Raw genomic sequence first — 14,766 nt, forward strand, 5'->3', positions numbered from 1 at the left:
TAAAATTGAAGTGCCCCGTCTACCACCCCAAATTGTGACTCTCCCCCAGTTCTCTCCTCAGGCCACCACCATCACGAATTTGGTCTGTAACCGTCAGTTCTACAGTTTCTACTTTCACTGCGTCTGGACCCAGGAAGTGTATAAATATTGCTTTGTATACTTTAAAAACAAACAAACAAGTGGACCAAAGTGGTGTCAGAATGTACGCGCAATTCTGCAGCTTGTTTTATATTTTCTTCACAGTGTGTTTTATTTGTCTCTCTATGCTGAGAAACATAGATCCAGTTCATGCATTTTAATTGTTTTATCATAGATTCATGCATATGATTGGGTCGTGTTTATCTGTTCCCCTGTTGGTGAACATTTAAGCAGCTGCCAGTTTGGGGCGATTGCAGGCAATGCTAATACAAACCCCTGTGTACCTCCTCCCCTTGCACACATGTGAGACTTTCTCTGTGCATGTACCTAGGTGGGCAATTGCTAAGCTGCACACACATTTTCACTTTAGCGGGAGCCTACCAGACGGTTCTCTAATTTACAAACCCATTAGCAGTGGACGGGGGTTCTCATTTGTCTCACATGACCTTCAGTACATTCTAGAATCAGACTTTCCCTATTCTGCCAGTCAGATGGTTTGAAAGCACAGAGTTTTGGTGGTCTTATCTGACACCCCCCCCCCATCAGTGAGGTCGAGCCCGTCTTCCTATATTGATTGACTGTTGAGGTCTGCCATCATTCTTTATTTTTCCATAATCATTGCCCATGTCCCCCCAAATGGACTGTGTCTCCGTTAGTCCTTAGGATTGATTTGCACGCACTCCACGCCTATCAACATTAAGTGTGTTTTCTGAGTCTGTGCCTCCTGTTTTGCACTTGAATTTCTTTGTACCATGGGATATTTATCATTGGGGCCATTCCTCTGTTATTAAAGAACTCTCTCCATACCTGATAGTAGGGAGATTAGCGCCTGGGTTTTCTTGTTTCCCTTAAGGTGTTAAAGTTTTCCTGTCCACCCTTGTAAAATTAACCTCGCTGTGACTATTTCTTGGAGTGGAGTAAAGCAGAAATTTCATCTCCCCCCCCCCCTTGCTGATCCCTTTGTGGAAAGCCTGCTGTGCTGGCTTGATATGCTAAACTGTCCCTTCATTTCCCTGTTGATGTCCCATGCCACTACGGTTGAAAATTAAATTTCCATATATTCGTGGATGTTTTTCGTTTGTCTTGTCCCACCGATCACGTTTGAGTCCACGCCACACTTTGTGGCATTAATGTGGCTTTACAATAAGCCTTGCTGTCTGGAAGGGCGTGTCCTGGCTTTGTTTATCTTTAAAAATCATCCTGGCTATTTGGGGGCTTCTACCCTTCCACACGAACATGAGCGCCATGTCCCAGGAAGAGACCTCTCAGGACTCTGCTGAGTTAAAAATTATAGGCTGAGTTGTGGGAGATGTGCCATGTTCAAGGGACCCTGGGGGTGGAATAGATAAATGCACAGCCAGCCCCACATCTGGCAGTTCAAACACGCCCAGCGTTGGAGGAAGAAAGACCGGTGACCGGCTTCCATACAGACTGCAACCAAGAAAGTCCTCCTCTGTCACACTGTGTGGCCATGAGTTGGGCTCCCCTTGGGACAGACCCAACCACACGGTGACTTGACAATAGGGAGTCATCCAATGTATTCATGCTACTCTGTGGGTTTAACAATACCTCCCAAGACATTTTATCATTGTGGTTATGAAACTCCGAAACCTCTTTTTATTCTCAGATCCCTCACAGCTTCTGTCGCTTCTGGAAGTGCCATGCTTCATCGATTAAAAATTGTAGCAGGTTTCTCCAGATATTTGGAAATGCTGTTGGTTTTGGAAGGCTGCTCTTGTTGGGGCATCCAGGCTGAGCTTTCTGAGTAGCCAGCCCATTTGCACATGCTCTTGTAATCTTAATTGCTCTTGTAATTTATTTACAAGAGCATGTGCAAATGGGCTATAGAGAAAGAGCATCATATTCTCTGTAAACAACATTCCTGATACCCTTTCCCCCTTTTGAGTTCCATTGGATTGGTCAGGACTTCCAGCAGGACATCCAATAGCAAAGGGTAAGACTGTCCACTGCCTTCCTATTTCTAACTCATTGGAATGCTTCTAACGTCTTATCTCCAGGGATGACATTTGTTAGAGACATTTTCAGGGAAAACCGCCATGGGGTAGTTCCCTTCCATCCAGGTTGTGCTCAAAATGGGCAACATTTCAAAGCAGGCAATGCACACTAAATGTGACTCAGTGTTTCTGCTACAACTCTTGTCTAGTTTTGTCTTTGTTCGTACGATGGGTCGTGCTGAGAGATTTTTCTAGCATGGGCCTATTCTGGAATCGCTGAGGCGAACCCTACTTAGCCATAATGCACTATTATTTCCCTAATCCATTGCCGCACGCAATTTGTGAATGTTTTCATTTTAGCACGCATGCCCATGAGTGATACTGACCGATAATTTCCTTTTCTTGCACTGCTTTTGTTGAGGTTTGCTACGAGCTTGTACTGCCCTCATAAAACACATTAGGGAAATTTCCTCTCATTCCGTTTTCTCTAGCAGTTTGTATGAGACAGGTTTGCTCTGTTCCAGGTTCGTTTGGGGAAACTGATCTGTGATGCCAGTGTCTTTACAACATTCCTCTGAGTTCAACTCAAGTGGGTTTTCTACCTCTTCTTGAGTCAATTTTGGCCATTCACATTGTTCTGAACGGGGATCTGAACATTGCATCTCAGCCGTCAAAATTCTTATTCTAATCTACAGTATCTCCAGGTATGTCCCATGTCCCCTGGTAGTGCATCGTTGCTAATGATCGGTGTCTCTCTCTCTTTAAACAGAGGTTGAGTGCGTCCTTGGTGTTTATGAACTGCCAGCTTTTCTTTACCCTCTCTGCCCCTCTTAAAATCTGTGCATTTGCTTCTGTTCTGTGTTTGCTTATTAATCTCTCACTTTTATGCCATAACGTTTAGTGGATTGGTTCTGTTTCGAACCTCTTTGAAGTTGAAACTTTACCTCACTCTTTTCTGATCCGTTTTACTTTCTAATGCATCGTTTAAGGCTCTGTGGTTGACCTGGGAGGTAAATTTCTCTGGCTGGTTCCCACAAGTCTTCAAAGTTGTCTCTTTCATCCTCATTCAGTTCTAAATGCTTCATAATTCAACTCGGACTTCTTCAACCACTATGCTATACCTTCAGCATTCCCCCGCCCCCACCCCCAAGGACAGAGGCTTGTCACCAACGGAGCAGGGGAAGGCAGCAGGTCCTTCTGGGTCTCTGCTAGGTTCCTGGGAGCTCTTTCTGGTAAAAGCAAAGCGCATCTTGCTGTAAGGCAAGTGGTCCCAGGAACACAAGAATATTAGGGTCTGGAAACATGATTTTGCTCAGAGACTGGTGTGCCACCCGTTTGGCAAATAACCCAGCATAGTTCCCTCCCTTGCCTGGGAGTTACCTCTGTGACCAAAGCAAACCCAAGCTTCCTACCCTGGTGGAGTTTACAATCCAGCGCAGAGTTCTGCCTTTTCTTTTTGTTGGAAATGAACTTGTCTGTCACAAAAGAATCCAAGTCCCTTTCAATGTTACTCCCCTCCTCTTGGGGCCACTCCGGCTGATGTTTACATCAGAGGGGGAGGATTCTGGAGGGATTTTAAGGCTGTGACCCAAGTCTCTTAAAAATACAAAAACACAACTTTATTCTTTTTTTTAATTTATTTTTAAAAATTGATGTATAGATGGTTTTGTCTTTTCTCCCTTTTGCTATTGAAGTATAATGCTCCCAGAGAAAAGCAGGTTCTTCGGAATTTCACCCATTTTCTTCATTTGTGGCTGGAAGTTCGGATTGCCAATTGTCTCGACAGGCCTCTTGGATTTTGGAAAACTCCTGGGTGTGAGGTACTTGTGTGTGTTGGGGGGGGCAGGGGGCAGGGTAGGACACAACACTGATTGTCGGAGAGGACCTTCTGCAGTTCCAGTGAAAAGGTATCCACCCCACACCCTCCAAAGGATGTTGGATCCCACTCCTGTGAGGCGTCTCTGCTCCAGAATCCACAGAGCTGGGGGAGCTGGCAGAGAGGAGATAGGTTTGCACATGGGTCATTTCTCTGGGGAGAGGAGGGGAGCCTTCTTGTTCGTGATTGTTGTTTCTTGGGGTGTTGGCATTCTCTTGATAGTGGTGAAGGGCTCAATTGCTCAAATTGATGAGAAGGCCCTGTGGGGTCTCTGTGTGGCTGCGGCTCAGTGGTGTGCGTCACCCAGCCTCCTCTAGGGAGATGACTGAGGATGTGACCAAGGAGTATTTGAAATGTAGTATAGAATTGGGGTGACTTGGTGGCCTGGTGTGTCTTGTGACCTTAAAGTAAATGGTTATGAAGTAATTTTCCTTTTCCCACCTTCTCTCTTGGGGCCACCAGGCAGTCTTCGAGCCACCTGATTACTTGATAGACAACTTGAGAACCCCTCTCTGCTGCTGGAGAGGTCTCACAGCTATCTCTGACTTAATGTCTTCAAAGCTGTCGCCCAACATGCCTCCTCCTCTCCCCTTGCTCAGTAAATAGTTCTTTCAATCATTCTGCTGTTGTCCACACCTCCCTCTCCATGGGCCCCAGCATTCAAATCCATCTTCTAGTTTGATAAAGTTTTCCTCCCAAACATATCGGACGATTTCCTTTTTCCCCCATTTACCGGTCAGTTCTCTAGGCCAGCCACCATCATCTCTCTGTCAGACGACCGTTATCATAACGATCACAGTAACATGTGGAGCAGAGACCCTGCCCCATTGGACTTGTCCACCAAGGTCACAGGGAGCGAAGAGAAGACTGAAGCTGTTCACGGAGGTCACTGGGCTTGGCTCTGTCATCTCAGGTATGATTGTACGGGGCCAGTCTGCTACAAGAGATCGCTTGGAAGTGTCAAAAAGCAGAGATGTCACTTTGAAGACGAAGGCACCCCGACTGTAAGGGCGGGGTTTCCACTGGCGTCCTAGGCACGCAAAAGCAACACCCGTGAACGGTCCCCTGACTCCACCTTCGCCCCACACCTGTCTCTCCCAATTTAGCTGCCGGGTGGCAAACGTCATCCAAAGCTTCCCATCCAATTAAGATGAGCTCGGAAACAAAAGCTTCCCGTCCCAGCTCCCTGCCTGTGCCCACCCGTTATGCCCCATAGCCCTCACCATTGTCCAGCTCCACCAGCCTTTGAAAGCACCAGCTTCTCCCTGGCCGATGGAGCTCAGACTCAGGGCATCTGTTCAGGCTGTTTCCTCAATCTGGACTGCTCTGTCTTTCATCCTCTGTGGGCTCGCGCCTCTCCAACTCCCAGTCCTTCCTCAGAGAAGCCTGGCACCTCCCATGGAAATGGTGTCCCCTTGGATCCGCCATGGAACAAACAAATGCATTTAAAACGAGAGAGAGAGCAGCGAACCCAAACCTTCTTCTCTGCCCTCAAAGGACCCACATGCTGACCTGGTGCAAGAGAGTCCGTCAGTGCCTCCTATTTGAAAAGTGACAAACAGCTGTGGGGACACTAGAACAGGGCCAGGGAGCTTCTGAGTAACCGAAAGGGGTGTGGGGTGGCCATGCAAGACTGTACTGATGAGGGGACCCCCCCCAAGGGGGGGAGTCTTCCATGCCAACTCTGACAAATGGCCCCAAACTCTGCTTTGAAATCACACCAGCAAAAATATCTCCTTCCATTCTGGAGGGCCAGAAGTCCAAATCCAGTCTCACCAGCCTAACGTCAAGGTGCGCCCCTTTCTGGGGGCTCTGGGGGAGAATCCGTTTCCTTGACTTTCTCCAGCTTCCAGAGTCTGTCTGCATTTCTTGGCTCCCGACCCCTCCCTCCATCTTCAAAGTCAGCAACGAGGTGGGAGCCCTTCTCTGACTGGCATTGCCAGGACCTCCGCCCAGACCTCCTCTTGCCTTCTTGAGGACTCTTGTGATCTCATCGGGCCCCCCTCGCTAACCCAGGAGTCAACCCAAGCATAAGATTGGCTGGCTGGCAACCTTAATCCCCCTTTGCCGTGTAATGTAACATATCCACAGGTTCTAGGGTTGAGAAGTCGAAATCTTTGGGGGTGGGAAGGCGCAAGTCCAGAGCCATTGGTGTGGGTGTGACGGGTTGCAGGTCGTGATGGTGCCTGAGTCATCGAGTGACCTGATCTGAATGAACTCCTTTTGTAGGTCCCTCCTGGGCCCTGTGTGGGTTACCAGACGAAAGCAGGCACAGGAGTAGGCGCAGGAGACTGCTCAGTAGGCTTTGCAGAAATCAGAGTACACCCCGAGTGGCCGTGGTGAGATGCGGTCAGGTTTGGATACTTTTGGAAGTTAGATAGAGGAATGGCTCAAGGAAGATGCCAAGGATTTTCGCCCTGCCATCGGGGGCATTCTTCCGGTTTCCAGATGGAAAGACTTGGGAAAGAGCGAGATGGAGGAATCAGGCCGTTGGTTTTGAAGGCTTTGAGATGCCTTCTGGATATCTCGGCAGAGATGCTTGAGAGGCAGTTGGATCTGTGGAGCTGATGCTCTTTCAGCTTAGAGTCTGGTCTGTGTCCTTGGCCAAGCAACAGAGTAAAAGGATGTGTTTTTTATAAGAGCTATTCATTTATACATATAGTGGTTTCTGGAGGACAGCATGATAACTTTCTCTTTTTCTCATTGTGAATTAGGTGGGGGGTTGGCAGTTCAGACTATCATTTTTGTGTTACAATCACTTCAGCAACTTATCACACCTCCCAGTCCTTTATCTTCCCCACTCCTCCAGGACTCCTCTCTCAGTAGAGTCTCTCAAAATGCCGCATATAATTCTTTGTTTAATATTTTTTGTATATTGATATCTGCACAGGACTAAAACCATTACCTTAGTTATATAATATATACAACTATGATTTCCCCCCTCTTTTCTATGAAACACAACTATTCCAGTAACATTTTAGATCCAACTTCGGTGTTCGATAAAACCCCTACAGGGCCAGCTGCCTGGTTTCTTCTGGGTCCCATTGCACTGCTTTCATGTGACATCTCGTCTAACCACGAAGGACCCGGTGAAAACCAGGTAAGCCTTTATTAGACAAATTTCAGGGACTCTAGTGTTTACAGTGTCAACTCAAAACAAGCAAACAAACAAACTTATTGCCGTTGAGTTTGCCAGCTCATAGAGACTCTAGGACAGAGCAGGACTGTCTCTGTGGGCTCCTGAGAATGTAACTCTATGGGAGTAGAAAGCCTCATCTTTCGCCCACAGAGTGGCTGGTGGTTTCGAACTGCTGGCTTTGCAGTTAGCAGCCCAAGGCATTACCCACCACTACACCACTAGGGCCCCTCTGTTGACAGTGAAGTAAACTTTAAAAGTCTAACTAGAGACAGTACGAGAGAGCACATCATAAATAACCAGTGAATGTTTTTACAGGAAGAGAGGGAATGCCAAAGCCACTTGGAAGTCTCTATATTGAGAAGGGAAAGAAGTCATCTACGGGACCAGAGAACCCAATTGCTTAGCAAGAGTTCAGCAGAGTTCAGCTGGACTTTGAATACTGGTGCAATGAGACAGAGAACCCTTTCCATACCCACGGTAGGAATGCAATGGGTGCAGCGCCTGGTCAATAACTACAAAGATGGGGCTTGCATGCACCCTGATGAGGGAATGCCACATGTTGGCAGGAATTTTAGAGAAATGCCTGTCCACTTGAGCTCCAGGGAACACCGGCAAATATGTTCAATGAAGCATTTGCTGCAAATATTTTTAAGTGACCTAAATATTTGTAAAAATGCCAGGCAATACTATACCATGATAAAAATGAGTGGGACAGAACTATCTAGATCCTAGCTAGGTATTTTTCTGCTTCGTAAATGGAGCGGGATACAAAGCTATTTTAGAAGAATATGCTCAATGGAATACCATTTGCACAGAGTCCAAATAGATGGGCGTTGTTACTATGTTACCCAAAGATGAAATGCGTGGGAGTTATGACTGTAGTACTACTGTTTTCCGTGTGTTGTTAGTAGCACCTGCTCTGTTGCTGGGTCGGGCCATTACCAGTGGTGGGCTTGACGAAGTTGCCGTGCTTCATTGATTAAAGTGGACAATAGCAACACTAACCTCACTGGGTAGATGTGACAATGACATTAGTCGACACATGCCATGTGAATAGGCCACAACGATTGTGTCATAACCACTACACGGGATTATTGAAGATACAGTTTGGTAAATGGGAATGACAAACACTCAGTTTAGGAGAGTGGTCGTGTCTGGTCTAGGAGGAAGGGGATAGGGTTTCAGTTTATTTTTATAGCACTTTGTCTTATCATTTTGGCAAAATGATTGGATTTGTCCATCTGGGTGGCAGATACACTACTGTTTGCAGTGAAAAAGAGGAAGGCCCTCAACGAGCTAGATCGACACCACGGCTTCAGCGATGGGCTCAGGCATGGGAAAAATCCGGAGGATGGCGCGGGACTGGGAAGGGTTTGGTTCTGGGACCACAGGGTCCCAATGGGTCGGAGCCGCTCAGTGGCATCTCACAACAACAAACAAATGCCTTTTCTGTGGCTGTACGCTGAGCAGATTAAAAAACAATCTGAGAAGCTGGCTTCTGTGAAGAAGAATGTGGTCCTGGGATAGGAGGAAGACCCGCCCACAACCCGCAGAAGACGCACCTCGCTGGCCAAAAGTGAAGGTGATCAGGATCCATCGTTAGACCCTCATACCAGATCGCATCTCAACAGGGAGAACCAGAAACCCTCCCCAGTGGACCTGGGAGCAACATCATGGCCAAATGAGGAAAGCCTGGCGCTGCTCAGGGCTTCATTGGCCTTGAATCCCCCATCCTCACCCTGGGAAGCAGCAGTCAGGAAATCCAAGGACACACAGCTGTGACCAGCCTCCCCCGAAAGACCCCTTTCAAGAGGTCAAGAACCCAGAGGGTGCCTTGAGCAACAGGGTGCTCCCGATTCAACCCAGGCTGTTTCCATTCATCTCACCCACACCCCCCTCAAAAGTTGACATTGACTGGAGACAGCCAAAGAGCAGATGCAAGTGGATCCGTGGGGACTTGGGGAGCGCTGCAGGGAAGAAGAGAGGCACCAGTCTCCACAGAAGTGAGGAGGGTGAGATTTTGTCTGCCCTACTCTGGATACGTTGTTAGGAGACACCAGTCCCCGAAGAAGGACCCCATGATGGCAGAGCAGAGGGGCAACCCCAAAGAGGAAGCCCCTTTTGGTGGCTGTCGGGAGGGGCTGGTTTCCACAGAGCAGCGACGGTAAGGAGGGCCGGCCAGTAGGACCGGCGGCTCCTGGGAACTCACAGGACCACATGCCACAGCCTGATTCCAGAGTACCTGAGCTATTGCTTCAAAAATAAAACATCCCACACCAGTCTGGTGCATCAGGCCCTCTAAAGGCCTTTATTGAGTGACTGGGTGGGTAAGAAGTGGCAGGGACCAAGCAAGTGGGCTCGGGGGCTGTACCCGGATGCCTCTGACATTCGGCTCCTCGGGGCCCAGGAGGGGCACCGCGTGGGACACATTGGCCATTAGGAGTGACTAGCCTTTCTTTCCAGCAGTCATGGACTCCAGGAGACAATGAGGGCAGGCTTTCACATTACTGAGGGAATGCAATTTTGAACTGAGAACGCTAGGCTCAGGTGAACGCGTTATTCAGGAGAGCAAAATAAAGACACTTTCAGACCTGTCAGGACTCAGAAAAATATACCACTCAACGGCCTCCTCTGTAAAGACAACAATGTCTTTCAGGGAAATGGGAAAAAAAATCAAAGCAGTAGACATGAGTAAGGGGAAACGCTGGTGATAAAACCCAGTCAAGGGGGTGGTGGAATCAAAAGTATGTATTGACTGAGGACACACACACGTGTCCCTATTTGCTGTGTGTGTGTGTGCCGAGGGAAAGCAATAGAACAATCTGGAGTGAAAATCCCCATGATCTTTACTTGGGAGGTTGCGGGGCCAAAGAGGTAAGGTTAGAATGGGGCAAGGTCTTGGCTTCTTCACACCCCAGTTGCTTGTGTTGATGACCTGGAGAGGCTGGCTTTATGAAGTCTGTTTAAATAGGTGCTGAAGAACTCAAGAGTGGCCATGGGCAAGATGGAAATGGGACACAGTCAAACCCGTGAAAGCCAGACCCTGTGTAAGCAGAGAGCCGCCACCGAAGGAAAACTCAACAATTTCCAGGTAACCAGAGAACAGGTGACCCGTGGTGAGAGCCTCTCCCGTCAATGGGGGCAAAGGTGGGGAGACCTGGAAAAGCACAGTGCCCCCTGGACTCCACTCTTCCTGGGGTTCAGGATGTAACCACACCTAACCAGCTACCATTAAAGGAAGGAGATAACATAGAGGAAATGCCACTGATTCAACCAAAAGGGAGAGGGGGGGTGACAGAGGAGGAACCCTAAGACCACAGTGTGCTGAATAGTAAACAAAACGAGATGGAAGAGCCGGTCCTAAGCGCTAGTGCTAGTGTGGTTGGATCTTGGGGTGCAGTGGGTTAAAACCTTGAGCTGCTAACCTCCAGGTGGGTGGTTCAGGGCCACCAGTTGCTCCGTGGGGAATAAAAAAAAACAAGCTGTCTGCTCCTGTAACAATGTCCAAAACCAAAACCAAACTCACTGCCATCGAGTCGGTACAACTCCTAGCCACCCTATAGGACAGGGTAGAACCGCCCCTGTGGGTTCCTGAGACTGTTGCATGAGGAGAAAACACTGTCTTCTTCTAGCCCTGGACCGATCGACAGTCTTGGAAACCGGAGGGAGCAGTTTCACTCTGTCCAGTGGGGTTGCTGTGAGTCAGAATCGACTGAGTCAGAAGCCGCGCGCTGGCAGTGGGCAGTAGGTTTAATGGAAAAGCTCTGATGAGCTATACGCTATCTCCCTTTCAAATCACACGGCCCCAGGACCTTACGTTTAAATCATCAGAAACCAAATGTACTATGCAAATATTAACCAAGAAGACCTAGTGAATATTTTAACTAGGACTAAAAGCATATGGAAGATTTAGTGAACATGAATAAGAAAAGTTTGTCCTCAAGAAATAATGGATATACAAGTATGTTCTTTTTAAACACACATGGAAGAGTCAGAGAGAACATTTCAATAGCTTCTAAAAAGTGGGGATTATGCAACCTACATTCACCGACCACATGCATAAAATTACAGTTTGGCCACGAAAAAAGTAGCACAAAGTAACAAAAGCCAGACCCAAATCGCTCTCTCACACACATACACAAAAACCAGCCCCTCGAATGTGAGAACGCATACTTCTAATTAACTTGGATTAAAGTGGAATTAAAGTTGAAATTATAGACTACTCCAAAACGAACAAATGAGCACACTACATTTCAAACTCGGTGAGCGATGCCAAGGAGATGCACGCGAGATTCTTTACCTCCCAGGTCCGGTCCATGCCCAGGAGACAAGAAACCGTAAGAATAAACAAACTGTATTTTGAGTCAAGAGCTGAAAAAAGAACAGGACGAATCCATCCACTCCAAGAAAGGAAGGAGTGAGAATCAAAGTAGAAATCGATATTGTTCCCAAAAGGACATGGGCTTCGTTAGTGAAACGCTCATCCGGATACCACCAAATGCTCATTCCAGAGCAAGGCCAAAGGGGTTGCCCATGCTTGGTGGTGAGCTAGATTTTCAAAACCTGCGGTCTGAAACAAACAGGAAGTGTTTGATCTGTCAATCACCAAAGGTGGTGGGTTAAGAAGGGGCCTACAATAAGTGGATAAATCATCAAAGATCGACTCAATCTAACCAACAAGTCTGCCCTCCCTCAAACCCCACCCCTACCAGATCTAAGTAGTTTTTGCAAACTAGAGCAAAGGCAACTGCCCAAACTAAGGAAGAGGTAGTTCGCGTGTTATAAATAGATGGAAGGAGAATCGAGGCAGTAGAACTGTGGTGCGGGGGAAGAATATTGAAAGGACCATGGACTGCCGAAAGAACCAACAGATGTGTCTTGGAAGAAGGACAACCAGAGTGCTCTTTAGAAGGAAGGATGTCAATCCTTTGGACATGTTATCAGGAGAGACCGGCCCCTGGGAAAGGACGTCCTTCTTGGAAAAAGTAGAGCACCAGGGACAAAGAGGAAGATCCTGGACCAGATGGACTCACACAGTGGCTGCAACAATGGGCTCCAACCCAAGACCAATGGTGAAAATGGTGCAGGCCCTGGGTGGGTTTTGTTCATCGTCAGAACTGATTCCACGGCACCTAACAACGACGCCCAGAAATCAAGGCACTCTGGTGGTGTACTGGATTATCCACTGGACTGTTAACCACAAGGTCTGTAGTTCAAACCCACCAGCTGCTCTACAGGGAAGAATGAAGCTTTCTTCTTGTAAAGATTTACCGCTTCAGATGGAAACCCATGAGGGCTGTGAGGATTACTTTGTCCAACGGATTACCATGAGTTGGGATCAGCAAGATGACAATGAGAGTGAGATCCCATAAATTAAGGAGCCCTCTTGGCACTGTGGGTTAAGCATTGGGCTGTGAACCTCAAGGTTGGCACTTCAAAGCCACGCCAACCAATCCATAGGGGAAAGATGAGGCTATCTATTACCATAAAGATGTACAGACTCAAAGTGCCTTCTAGGGTAGCCATGAGTCAGGATGGAGTCCATAGAAGGAGTCTAGTCCAGTGGTTCTCAACCTGTGGCTCGCGACCCCTTTAGGGGGTCAAACAACCCTTTCAGAGATTCATAACAGTAGCAAAATGTCAGTTAAGCAGTAGCAATGACAATAATTTTATGGTTGGGGTGTCATCACAACCTGAGGAACTGTATTAAAGGGTTCGCGGCATTAGGAAGGTTGAGACTCGCTGGTCTATCCCATAGATCAGAGTCACACACTTCCGGTTCAGCCGAGAAGAGCTATTTACCAGGTTCTAAAATCAGATAAGGATGGAATAAAGAAAAAGAAAAGTTCATCTTGCTTATCAATATAAGTACATTTCTAAATAAACTATCATCATATAAAACATAGCAATATATTAATAAAATACCATGCCTAAGTTTGCAAAAGAGTACCCCAAATCTTGACAAAACATAATGTTTTAATCCTGAACTCCCCATTAGATTTCAGAATAATACAGGACCATGTAGTAATTGAATTGGATGTCCCATTCAATTCAATGCAATAATATGGAAAAAGAAAAGAATAAGGCATATAAAGCTGGAGAGAAATATATAAAACTATTATTATTATTGACAGTTGATATTTCTATTTTGAAAAATCTGGGAAGACTTTCTGAAAAACTTTAGCGCTAGTAAGATATTGAACAAGTGACTATCTGGAGGTCTTCGTAAAGAGAAGTATACACTTGAAGTTCACAAGGGAATCCTTGAGTCCATGGAAAAGTACAGCTTCTTACCAGAAACAGCCAGTACTATAGTAATTTGTCCCCCCAAATGATTTGCCAATGGAATGCTCTCCCCATTAAATATCTGTGTGGCATTTGACAAGCTGATCCGAGTGCACCCAGAATAAGAACAGGGCAGGCATAAGAACTCTGGCCCACTGACAAGGAGCCCTGGTGGCAGAGAGGTAACATGCTATGCAGAGTCAGCAGTTTGAAACCACCAGCAGCTCTGTCGGAGGACAATGCGGGCTTTCTACTCCCCAAAAGAGTTACAGTCTTAGAAACCCACAGGGACCCTGTTCTATAGAGTCCCTGTGAGTCATCCTTGCCCCAATCGCAGTGAAGGACATTTTGGAAAACTTTAGTAACCAAATCAGTGTGGCACTGGGGTAAAAAAGGGGCCACTCACTTGATGGAGCAAAAGCCAGAGTCCAGAACCCGAGTCCTGTGTCTGTGAGGGTGCAGGGTACGTACACTAGAAGTGTCCTTTCAAGTGAAGTGACTCTTTATTACGGGACATTTAACAATTAGTGACTCGCTTCGTCTTAAAAGTTCAATCTCTTGCACCCACAAGATGAAAACTAAACTCCTGGCAGATGAAGAGATCTAAACTTCCAAGTAAAACACTGACATACTCATCTCAGATGTAGTAAACACAGCTAATTTCCATACATACATAGTTGGGTTTCCAACATCCTCTCATGATGAAATGCTCTTAGAAAACAAGGAATGAAATGGACCTTCATTACTATCTTAAAGAGCAGCCACAAAAAGTCGAAATAGTAAAAAACAAAAGCAAAATTAAAAAAAAACCCTACAAATGGAAGGCGCTGAGTCTTTCCCCAAAGGGTGAAAGATCAAACGATTTCCCTGGAAGATTGGAAACAAGCCAAGGATGTCCACCCTCTCGTTTCTAACCCAAGTTGTCTGGAAGTTTTAGCCAGACCATTGAGGCAAGAAAACTAAATTCAGAAGACATACAGATGGGAAAGGAAGGCAAAAAACCTAATGGTCTCTACCTAGAAAAGCCCCCCCAAAGATGTTAGAACGAATCAGTCATTTTAGAAAGGATGCAGGAGACAAGGTCAATTTTCAAGCATTGCTGGTATTTCTAAAAGCTTGGACTTGATGACTCACTCAAGAGGATGCACGGATAGACACTTGTCCCGAAAAGATGTTCAACATTACTCATCGTTAGGAAAATGCAAATGAAAAACACCACGCGGGGCCGCTCTGCGCCTGTTAGAACAGCGCAGAAGTAAACAGCAAGCTGACAACACCACATGGAGAGCAACCGGAACTCTCCCACGTTGCCTCTGGGGTGCAAAAGTGACCTGGTCCCTTAGGAAGACAAGCTGGCGGCCAATAAAGTTAAA

Source organism: Tenrec ecaudatus, chromosome 9 (assembly GCF_050624435.1).
Source record: "Tenrec ecaudatus isolate mTenEca1 chromosome 9, mTenEca1.hap1, whole genome shotgun sequence".
In the NCBI taxonomy this organism is placed as follows: Eukaryota; Metazoa; Chordata; class Mammalia; order Afrosoricida; family Tenrecidae; genus Tenrec; species Tenrec ecaudatus.